Source organism: Acinonyx jubatus, chromosome E1 (genome assembly GCF_027475565.1).
Source record: "Acinonyx jubatus isolate Ajub_Pintada_27869175 chromosome E1, VMU_Ajub_asm_v1.0, whole genome shotgun sequence".
In the NCBI taxonomy this organism is placed as follows: domain Eukaryota; kingdom Metazoa; phylum Chordata; class Mammalia; order Carnivora; family Felidae; genus Acinonyx; species Acinonyx jubatus.
In genome coordinates this window covers 32,550,948-32,563,837 of record NC_069397.1, presented here as the reverse complement: position 1 = coordinate 32,563,837, position 12,890 = coordinate 32,550,948, and positions in this window count along the sequence as shown.

Below are 12,890 nucleotides of genomic sequence, written 5' to 3'. Positions count from 1 at the left end.
AATCTTGGGGGAAAGTCTAGGATTGGGCAAACATGAATCATATGCCCACTTGCAGAGAGAGGGAAAAGTATTTTTAACAAGGCAAAGGGCGGTTGTAGAAATATCATCATGAGTGAATCTTCATCTCAGATGTCAGAAATCACCATTATGGCAATACTCATAGAGGATTCTCTGGCTAGACTAGATGCTTATCCTGTCCTTGCTGCTTCCTTTTTCCTGTCTTGTTTTCATTGGCTAAACTTGGGTGCTATAGTTGAACAGGTGCTTTCAGGGGGAAAGCTAGAGGTTTCTCAAATATTTTTTTTTCTTTCTAAAGTTAAAAATACATTAAGTGAATACATTAATGCTGCTATGTGGCAGGCAGTTCGCTCTAGACTGTGTAGATTATCTCACCTAATTTTCACACTCAGTGGGAGAGAGGATGTTTTTGACCATTTATGAAAAATAAACCAGCTGAGAGCTTAAATAACTTGCCAAAGGTAATACAGCTAGTAAGTAGTGAATCTGAGATGTGAACTCTGTTCTTAATTTCAAATCCAATGCCCTTTCCGCTACTACACAGTTGTTCTCTATACGTGTAACACAACCACTGAAGCGTAACTCCTCAAGAATAATAAAGCTACACCCACGTCGTTCAGTGCATGGACCGCTTTTAATCTCAGATGCACTACATTCTCTTTGCACCTATCCCCATATATGGAAGATTCCCATATCAAGTCTCTATCAGCAGTATCTTATCCATTCCTATTCTTCAATCGCATAACTCCTGTGCCCCACCAAATTTCTTGCCTTTTTGAGCACCGAGCAAGCTTCTTTTGCCAACTGTATCATTTCCTGCTTGAAACTATGAGCTTGTTTTTCATCTGTTCATTATTCACTTCACAAATAATTTTTGACGATCTGTTGGGACCACCCCTTCATCTCTTACATGAAGTTGACAACAGCATTTTCTTTCTCTTTGATCAAATTCATAAGATCTGAGCAGTTTGACTCTCGCATTCAGTTCCTATTGTTGTCAATAGTCAGCTTCTAGATTAGTGCAGCAGCTCTTGGCCTGTATCCTTGCCATAAATGTGCCTCGGGACTGTTGCCACCATCCCCGACTAAACATCAATTTACATCAGTTTAGGTGCTTCATTCATACACAACCCTCCTTGTTCTAAGGGAAAGCCTTCTTTTGTCTGTCTATCCCAAGGCACATCATTCCATGCTTTCAAATAGACTTTAAAAAGATTGCTTTAAAAGCAATTTAGAAATGCTTATATTGTAGTGAGTGTAAGCATAAGCCTACCAGACAAATGAAAATAAAAAAACCCTTAATAAGATTTAAATGTATTCTTATGGCTTTGGGTAACTTCCAGAGATAGCCCTACACATGGAATTAAACCACTGCCATATCTCAAGCTACACAAAGTTGAAGAATGTATGTTCTAGAGACCTTTTCAGTGACTCAGAGAGGAACACTAGTTGTATCAATGTCATGGACACTGGAGATGAATGTAGGAATGAAAAATAACAGTTTAAAATTAACATCTATTATATGTTCAACACATGGAGTAGCTTAAAGTATAGATAGTTCAGTAAATTGGTACATCGTAAGTAAATATTTGAATACTTCACTTACCTCATTCAACCATTATATGTTTGAGTTGGCCCCCCAAAATTCCTTTTAGTGTTTATATTTTATCATCAGGATGTTAAAGTATTTCCCTAAATTAGGTGATACTCTTTATTTGAACATAAGTGGGCTTTGGACAGTCTTAAGGAAAGAATCAACACTCAAACAACTTGCCTCCCTTTATCCCAGGATAACAATAACAACAACAACAACAACAACAACAACAACAAAAACAGGATGAATGAGAGCTTACTTAAGTGTTAATTAAGCACTATATGTCCACTATTTAATTTTATTCTCAAAACAACCCTATGAAATAGGTACTGTAATTATCACTATTCCAGAGATAAGAAAACTAAAACACTGAGTAAATAACTTGATGTAGGTCCCATATGGGGCGAGGACCCAGGTCTTCCTTTTGTCTTTTTAGTTTTTTAAAGATCCCTTTCTTCTTTTTTTTTAATTTTATTTATTTTGAGAGAGACAGAGCTAGTGGAGGAAGGGCAGAGAGAAAGGGAGAGAGAAAGAATCTCAAGCAGGCTCTGCACTGGCAGCACAGATCCTGACGTGGGGTTTAAACACAAAACTGAGATCATGACCTGAGGAGAAACCAAGAGTCAGACACTTAACGGACTGAGCCACCCAGGCACCCCAGGGCCCAGGTCTTTCTAACTATAGGACCAAAGATTCTCTCTGGTTTCCTGTGTTATTATGTCATTTATGAAGCTGTGAGTCCTGGGGACATCCTGGAAATGTCAACTAAAATGAGATACTTTGAAAATCCAACCTTAAGATCAAATAAGGTCTGGGATTGTCTAGCAAATATGGAATTGACTAAATCTTCTATTGCTGTTAGAAATTTCCTTGACACTTAAAACAATGTCTTTTGTTGTATCACTAGGCTTTCTCACTCACAAATGTACTTTAGACATCTATTTAAAATTTAGATGCTAATAGCCAACATGTTCTTCTAATATAGCAATGGGTATGAGACTTCGAGGACATATCAAAAATGCTTAGCCATCTGGAACCAATTCTTTTCCATAGAAAATCCCTTTCCACAAAGAGACATAATATGGATTAGCTTTTTCACTTGCCAAATGTGATATCCTAGAATAAAAAGATGCAATTTCCCGAATAAAATTGTGCCTGATAATTGTCAATTGCCGGCCTTAATTTACTGACGGATTATATATACTCATTAACCAGCTCTCTTATTTATCTCCAGCCTATTTATTTTTAATAGAGGGAAAGGGTTAACCAGACAAGTTAGGAAGCTTCTCTTGGTCTTCTAGTATCTAGCAAAATTCCTCCAATTTTAACCTTCCTGCAGCAATCTGTTACCTGTTTCTGTAAAATGAAAGAAGAATTGAGGGCTTTAAAAATAGATTTCCAGGAAGTTTTAACACACATTTCTAACATTAATGAAACTGTAAAGAAAAGGATTCTCTAAGACTGGATTTCACACACTCAGAGATCTTGCATATTTCAAACTAAGTAATACAGGAAAAGTAAACATCAAATCTGAGTTCTAGAAAATCCTGTGTATCTGAGCAAACATGAACACAATGCCATTCCGCCTAACATATTATTGTCTTAAGGGTTCCATTGTGATGAAATTCTGTGGAGCATATTACGCTCTTCTCTATAAGCAAGATGTCTATTTTTGTGTGGCTATCATTTAGTATATAATTATGAATCTAAATATATTAAAATACCTGACATGATTACTCTCTTCAACCTTCTGAGTCTACATGGGAGCAGAGGAGGAGGGGAAAGAAGTTTGCAGTGACTTAGGTAAAGAGGTGTATGGTGTGTGGGGAATTGATAGTCACATCTTATGTTTGAATAGCACCCATTTTCTGTGACTAATCATCAGCTAGATTTTGTGATTGGGTTTCATTATGCCTATGGTGGCCAGAATTGTAGGTTTTGCATTAGTAAATACAATGCTGCCAGGGTCTACATTAAGAATGTGGGAGAATAAATTATATCATTTGTTTTAGTGCAAAATCCTTGTACAAGGTGCCATTTTAAGATCTATTATCTCCATCAGAAGATAAAGGGAATAATTAAGAAGATAAACAATTGTTTTCAAGAGTCCATATTGGTAAAAGATATGTAAGTAGGCTGGCTATTAATGTTTTGGGGTTTGTTTGTTGTTGTTTTTTTTTCATTTGTTTGTTTGTTTTACCAGATCATATATCTTCAAATCTATTGCATCATGAAGTGCTAGGAGGAGCCCCAAGTATACAGTCAACTCCTGACATTGCCATCGCTAGCTTATGGCAACTTAACTGGCTTCTTCATCCGTAATATGGGATAATGAGGCCTTTATCATATGGTTGGTATATAAATTAAATGAGGTAGCTTGAAAGTGTCTACATGCAAAGGGCAAAGACTCAACAAATGTTGAATCATATGAAAAATTAGTATTTATGAACTTTACCTCGCTAGATAGAGCCTTCCTGAAGTGCAAATATGTAAAGTGCCCTGTTTAGGCAACAAATAAACAGAGACTTGCAGGAAGAGGTATCAATATCTTTTAAATAGTTTGAACATATCTTCATCATGTCAAGGAGGAATTATGTAATATTAGGACTATCGTGCCTTCGGTCCTTTATCTTCTCAAAAAAGCCTTGTTACATTCTAGAGAAGTCCCATTCTTTCGCTGGCAGAATAACAGTCTAAGGGACAGAAGCCACTCGCAGTAAATCTCACTAGAGAGAGGACACAAAAACATTTGGAGAAAATAAAGCTCTCTTTTGAAAACCATTCCATGTCCTACAACCTATTCCTCCCAAGATCCACCCTACCTACCCAGGCTCTGCCTGAACCATGTCAGGAACGTCCTAGGCAACACATGTCAAGCAGGCCACTGGATACTGACAGTTCAGAGTTGGCCACAGGACAGAGACATAACACTGACCAGAAAGTGAGGGGAAAGGCAATCTTCCAGATCAACATGCTGATGGAAAGAAATCTTCCACTTGTTGTGATGAGCACTGGGTATTGTATATAAGTGATGAATCCCTAAAGTCTACACCAAAAACCAATATTGCACTGCCTGTTAACTAACTGGAATTTAAATTAACATTTGGAGGAAAAAAACTTCTCATGCATCGATTGATACCAGCTGTGATTACAGTTATGTCAAAGCTCAGGGTATTTTTTTTTAAATGTTTATTATTTATTTTTGAGAGAGAGAGACAGACCATAAGCAGGGGAGGGGTAGAGAGAGAGAGAGAGAGGCAGACACAGAATCCAAAGCAGGCTCCAGGCTCTGAGCTGTCAGCACAGAGGAGCCCAACGCAGGCCTCAAACCCACAAACAGCAAAATCATGACCTGAGCTGAAGTCAGACGCTTAACTGACTGAGCCACCCAGGTGCCTCAAAGCTCAGGGTATTAAATGAGAATTTCACAGTGTATTTTACAGACATTTGTATTTGCCCTAGTGTCTTGAACGATGGTCATTTTCCATCTCAGTTTGAATCCACCCCCATATCAAACCCTAACCAAGACTTGTGCACAAGGGAGGACGCAGGGATAGTGAGACCACAAAGGGAGAGAACACAGTAAAGGATTTTGCAATGAGCAGGTTACCATAATAGGCTCCATCCCATTGAGGAACCTCTAAGGAAATTGGTTGGTCACATTTCAGAATTGTCCCACCAAGAGCTGAGGAAGTAGGGAATGTATCTCCCAAGAACTGTTAGTCATTTGATAGTGGTTTCCTCTGGAGGCAGCATTCAATTCAGCATTTTCAAGGTTGCTCAGCCTTGGTATAATAAAACTCCTGGGGAGCTAGAGAAAACTCTAGGAATTAGAAGAGATCTGTTCTTGAGGTAAAAAGTGGCCTTGGTGCATAAAGGCTATTTAATCACAGATACAGATGAACACAGGGCCAAGATCATATGCATCTGCTAAAAACCCTGTAGTTCAAGATATTTGAAGTAATATGATCACACATAACCCTGTGAGAATGCATGTGTATACATGTGCATACAGGCATACATGTGCATATATGTATGTATTTTTATCATGAAAAACACAGCTTAAGGAGATTGGAAGGGGAGGTGTGAACCACTCTTCTTAGCCTATTTAATGCCCACTCATCCTTTACACCTCCACCTAATTGTCTTTTATTCAAGGAAGCTTTTTCTCATCCCTATAATTAGGTTAAATTTATTTTTCTTTATGTATCTGTAGAAAATCTATTTTTCCTACAGTAATGGCACTAATTAGAATTGTGCTTTTATAATGAGTTGCAGGTTAATTTTATTAACATTTTTCTCTTCCATGAGGCTCCAAGCTCCTTGAAGTCAGGAACCAGTGCCTACCAGAGGTCCTCATCCTTAGAATGTACTAAAGGAATACACAGTAAATGGATGACCCTTTTAAGAAGAACATAACTTGAAGGAAATAAGGATCTGTAAGTAATTATAAAATGATGTGAAAAGTACCATAATAGTAATTACAAATTTCTGTGAGAGCATAGAAAAAGGATACAAACTCTTTCAAGCATGAAAAAAAAAAAAGATAATATTAGGTATCCCAAGGGAAGTGATATGGGACCGGGCATGAAGTTATTTAGGAGTTAGGGTTATTTAGAAGTTATTTAGAAGTTATTAGGAGGGAGAAAACTATGTTTTAGGAGATAATCAGGAAGGCATTACCTCCACACGGTAATGGCCCAGTGACTTTCATTAAACATATTTTTAAGTATTTTGTACATAGAATTTTCCTATATATGGTGTATCCATACATGCATGATAGGTTGAGTCAAAACAAATCTTGACTTCGGTGCATTTTTAAATAACATCAGAACTGTGATAACCAATTTTGAGGTGACTGTCAACTAGTTTTAACCAATCCCATTAAATGGAATGCATTGTTGGGGGTTGGAATTCACAGATCAGCCATGCATTAAAGATTACTGTTGAATGTAACACTGTATGTTAACTATATTGGAATTAACATGAAAAAGCCTAATGCCCAAATTGGGGGAAAAAAGTTTAATCCTGAAGCAGTTAGGGAAAAGGATATTCAAAAGGGGGCCTATTCAGTAACTACTTTTGTTCTTAGTATTGAGTATCTTCAAAAATTGTTTTCAATATGATCCAATCCTTAAAGCTATTAGCTTATTTGATATAAACAAATGAAAAAAATAAATTGGAGCTCTTTGGGATTTTTGTCTTGTGTTTAAATTTTCCAAATTGCTAAGCAAGAAAAAAACTTAATATGCCTCCCTCCCCTTTAAAACAAATGGTCTATTCTTTTTATTTTAAATGTTTATTCTTGAGAAAGAGAGAGACAGAGTGTGAGTGGGGGAGAGGCAGAGAGACAGACAGAATCTGAAGCAAGCTGCAGGCTCTGAGCTGTCAGCACAGAGCCTAACGTGGCGTTCGAACTCACCAAGCAAGCAATCATGACCTGAGCTGAAGTTAGACACTTAACCAACTGAGCCACCCAGGCACCCCAACAAATGCGCTATTCTTTATTTAAGAAACTGATGTTCACGACTGGCAATCTTGACTAGTTATGCCAACAGAGTAAAAAAGAAAAAAAATCCACCCACTTAGTCATCCTGTTGCCTTGATGATTGGTATTGCAAATTTCAACATGGATGGTTTGCAAAAAACTATGTTCTTCGACAGAAAACAGAAGTAATAGGATTGCCTCACCAGGGCTGTGAACTGAAGGCTAGGAGAGAAGAGGAAGGGGTAGGAAAGGGAAAGAGAATAAGCTTTATTGAACTCTGTTTCAGGCACAGAGTACATTATCTAATGTAACGTTCACAACCTCCTACCTCTGGGTGATAAAATTTGATAGCTAAGACCTAGGACTAAAGGATGGCTGAATGGCTTGACTATATAACACATTATATTTTCCATCAAGGCATCTAAAATAAACCTGCAATTTAAAAAATGGTCTTTCAAAAGTAGCTTTAAGGCAATTCCCCTCATTTCTCTTTTCTACAAGATTGTCACTCTTATATACTACTCATGTAGAAATTCTAGGGTTGGTCCTCCCTGGACAGGGTAGAAAATGCTTAAAATGTAAAACATGCTAGAAAGTACCAGAACTGAGATTCAGGTCCAGGACTTCCTTCAAAGACCATCATCTTTTTCTGTTGAATTTAGACTGTTGAACTTATCACCAGCACACCTTACTACCTTGAGTATAACCATTTATCCTTTTGCTCACACAGACATTTGTAGAAGACTGAAAGGGTGATGTGCTCACAAACTAGTATTACTACCATGGCATTTAAAATTATATAACATGATTGCTTATAGGAAATACATTCCTTTTTATAGACTTATGATACCTGCTGTGTCATGCAATTAAAAGTTCCAGAAAAGCATTCTCAGCATGTCAAATTCCTAAGGCTGATTTATAGGATTACAGCTTTCCCCCTTTGTGATTCAATTAAAGAATTTTACATTGGGCTATTATAGGGCTTAGTCTCTGATCATAGTTTGGATGCTGAACTATTAGATTAGCATGTGATCTGATTATAAATAAACTGAATTTCTTATTTGCAAGGGACCATAATTAAAGCTGCAGTAAAAATGGCATAAGAAGCAGTTAGAAAGACCTATGTGGTAGACTTCAATGGTAAAAGTGGGTAATTCCAGAATGCAATTTGTTGGACTCTATAGATAAATATAAAAATGGAGACCTATGATACCTGCTTTGGATTTTAATCTAGAAGTTGAATTATTATTTTTTTTTAGTTCTATTATTATTGTTGTTTTTGAGACAGTGCACATGCACATGTGCATGAGTGAGAAAGGGGCAAAGGAAGAAAGAGAATCTTAAGCAGGCTTCATGTTCAGTGCAGAACCCAGTGCAGGGCTCGATCCCACGACCCTGGGATTATAACCTGAGTGAAAATCAAGAGTCAGGTGCTCAACACACTGAGCCACCTAGGTGCCCCAAGTTACTGTTTTTTCAACTTTATTGAAGTATACTTAATATATAAAATTTCCAGTGGTTGAATTCTTCACCAGGTCAATGATGTAAGACAAAAATTTTCTCTTTTACAGTGGTCCCCCTGCCCACCTTATCTATTTCACTTTCAGTTACCTGTGGTCAACTATGGTCCAGAAGCAGATAATCCTTCTGTCCAGTTGTCTGAAGGTCAATAGAAGCCTACCACATCACATACCTGTGACATTCACCTCACTTCATCTCATCACCTAGGTACTTTATTATCTCACAACAGCACAAGAAAGGTGAGTATAGTACAATAAGATATTTTGAGAGAGAGAGATCACATTCAGATAACTTTCATTATTGTATCTTATTATAATTGTTCTATTTCATTATTAGTTGTTAATTTCTTACTGTGCCTATTTTATTAAGTATGTATGGATAGGAAATGACATCGTAAATATAGGATTTGGTATTACCTGTGGTTCCAGGCATCCACTGGGGGTATTATACCTTATGGATACCTGGAAAATTCAATTCAGTATTGCTGAGCTAAAAACCCCTTAAAAGTTAATGGTTTCCCCCCCCCCCCCACAAATAGATAATAGTTTCAAACATGTCAAGGAAAGAGGATCACTGGCATTAGCTTCTAAGTTTGGTTGGTGGTTATTTCAGAAGGAAATGGGTTTTCTTTTGATATTTGATTTTGTTTTTTATGTTCGATGGTGAAGAGAGTTAATCCTAAATTGAATGATGTTGACTGGGCATTAAAAAATAGTGCCTACTCAAAAAAAAATAATAATAATAATAGTGCCTACCTTCAGGAGAGGAAGAGGGCAAAGGCAGTTGAGCATGATGACCAAATAAATCTTTAAATGATGCAATAAAAGAAAGATAACTTAGAGATGATGTGTTTGCCATGGCCCATAGAGATGTCAAGTTCCCACCTTTGGAGATGGATAAGCGTCTGCTTAATAGAGAAATATAATTTTGAAGGAACAGTGGTCCAGACCACTTACAAACGCAACAAATGAGTGATCTACTGATAACATAAAGTTGACACTCTTCAGTCCTTGAGGATGCTATTAGGCTGAATGTATTTCCATCAGGAGAGAATATTGCCTCATTTCAGGGGTGCATTTTCCCTAGCCTGAGCTATTGTAATCACTTCCTAACTAATATTTCTGACTCCTTGTCTTACCACCCTCTCCAATCTATTTTTTCTGCCATCAACATAATCTTCCTAATACCCAAATCTTAAGCTATTTCCATGCTTGAAAACACTTCATAAACTCACTTCTATCTACAGAATAAAATCCAGATGGATTATCATTGCATAAAATAGGCTCTGTTATCTGGCCTTCTGTTACCTCTCTGGTCTCCTCACTCACCACCCCATGCCTCATCTCTACTGACTTATTTGCTCTATGCTCCACTCTACTGAATTATTTGGCATTCTTTTTTGGTCCATGTTTTTCATCCCCATGCTTTGGTTCACAAAGTCCTCTTGGTCTGATATAGCCCTATTGTGCCTAATAGGCACTTACATATTTTTAAAGCAGTAGTTCCTAATGACATCTCAAATTTTTAATCTTATATTTAAGTTATTCATTACATTTTTGCCAGGTTACATTTCTCAAATCTTAGAACCTATCCCACGTACCCAACTCATTAGCTTACATACATGTTGATTCATTTCCCTACATCGGGCTAGAAATTTTGTAAAAGTGACCTTCTATTTACCTTTGATATGTATCAGATATATCGCATGTGCCCCATGCAACTTTAAGTGCTTTAACTACTAAAAGCTGTAGGCAATATTTATTAACATAGTTAGTTGAATTTAGCTAAGGGTGGAAAGCTTCAAATCTTTTATACAGACTTAGGTTTAGGTAGGAAGCTTAATACCAACTCAAAGTTTTTTAAATAACAAAAAATATTCCTTGTTTCTAATTAAATGATGCTACAGAGAGATGATGAATGTTTGTGAGGGAGGTTTGTACACTGTAAAAGTGCCTATTCCATCAATATGCACTGGTTACACTGGTGAAGAATGAGATACTACACCTTTATTAAAATGAATAGACTAGATATACAGATATCACCATGGACAGGTCTGAGAAACAAAATATTGAATCAAAAAGTAGAATATAAAAAAATATATATGATGTGCATATATATTCATGTGTGTGTATATATGTATACATGTTTGCATATCCATATATGTTGTTCAGTATGTGTATATGTGTGTATGTGTGTGTATACAGACAGAAAGAGAGAGAGAGAGAGGAGGAGCGGGGAGGAAATCAGTCCTCAATCTTCATTATTCTCAGATTCTCTATTGGCTAACTCACCCACTAGCTAAAAATCAATACTCATGGTGCTTTCACAGTTCTTTGCAAACATGTGCAGAGCATCATTTGAGTTCCCAACTGAAGGTTTCTCAGCTGAAGTCAAACAAGGCAATGCTCCACCTTATTGTTTCAGCTGCCATCCTATACACAAGTATCCTTCTCACGATATCTTTGGTGCCATGTTTTTTGCTGTGTTTTGTTTTGTTTTTTACACGTTTGTGGCTTTTCCTGGTGGTTTTACAGTTTAAACCATTCCCAAGTGTGGTATTAAAGTGCCGTCTGGTGTTCCTAAGCATAAGAAGGCTATGTTGTGCCTCATGGAGAAAAAATACATGTTAGATACATTCCGTTCAGGCATGAGTAATGGCCCCGTTGATTGTGAGTTCAATATTAATGAATTAACCATACATATTAAACCAAGTATCTTTAAACAGAAACGCACATAAAACTAGGTTATGTAACAATTGGTTGACAAAAAAATGTTCCACTCTCATGAGTTAGGCTCACAAGAACTTAACTGAATAATGAGAAGCAGCCACAGATAATAGCACTTTGAAAAGTTTCCAAAGAATTCAAAACTAATTTATAGCATAAATGCATACAAATCTATCTAGAAATTATATAAAAGTATTGGCTGGCTCTACAGTGAATTAATGATATGGTTGCCTAGAATAAACAGAGAAAGCAAATGGAACTGGAGAGGGGAAGAAAGTTTTACATGTAAGGTTGCCATTCTTTTTCTTAAAAAAAGATTATACTCCCCCAAAAGAAATAAATAGTGGTTGATTGTTCGGTTCCCACCCTGTGTGTTTTGGCCTTGACAAAAACGCTTGCAATCTGCCTTATAGGTCATTTATTTTGTAATATTTGACAATCAGCACATTTAATTCCCATTGCATCTTAGCCAAATTTAAGCCTCCTATTGATTTTCTTGTGCCACAAGAACAGTGGCCATGTTGCTCCTGTGACGTGTCTCATGCTTTCTTCTCCCATGCTCGTGTGTCCTTTATAATGCCCTGCCTAGCAAAATACTAGCTGTTCCTCGAAGTTCGGCACAATCATCCCCTTCTCCCCAATCCACCTTAGTTTTGTAATAAGTAGTATTGCTCACTTTTGGCCATGTTCTTTTGTATCATTCACATCCTGTAGGAATCTTCCTTTTCCTATGAAAGTTGAAAAGGTCCTTGAAGGCAAAGACCATGGCTTCTTCAAGTGAATTTTTTTTCTTTTTAAGATACTTTTTAAATGTTTGTTTACTTTTGAGAGAGAGAGAGAGAGAGAGCGAGCAGGGGAGGGCAGAGAGAGAGGGAAACACAGAATCCAAAGGAGGCTCCAGGCTCTGAACTGTCAGCACAGAGCCCACAGAGCCCGATGTGGGTCTTGAGCTCACCAACTGTGAGATCATGATCTGAGCTGAAGTTGGATGCTTAACCGACTGAACCACCCAGGCGCCCCTTCAAGTGAAACCTTTAATAGATAATTGCATTTCTGAAAACGTGTACAGAAATTAAATATGTGAATATTTATGAATTTATTTCCATGTATAAGGGAATTCCATTTCCACACAGCTAAATTTTCCATCAATTTCCAAAACTATTTATTTATATTTTTTAAATGTTCATTTATCTTTGAGACACACAGAGAGAAACAGAGTGCAAGCAAGGGAGGGGCAGAGAAAGAGGGAGACACAGAATCCGAAGCAGGCTCCAGGCTCTGAGCTGTCAGCACAGAGCCCCATGTGGGGCTCAAACCCATGAACTGCGAGATCATGACCTGAGCCGAAGTGGGATTCTCAACTGACTGAGCCACCCAGGTGCCCCAAGACAATTCATTTTGAATAGTGTCTTGCCTTTAATAATTTTTAACTGTTTGATTATTATCCACATTTGTTTGTTCTTTTGAGGGTTACAGACAACGCTCTGAGTGCTAGGGACTCAAATAAAAACTAGACCAAATCTCTTCCATACTAATCTAGTGG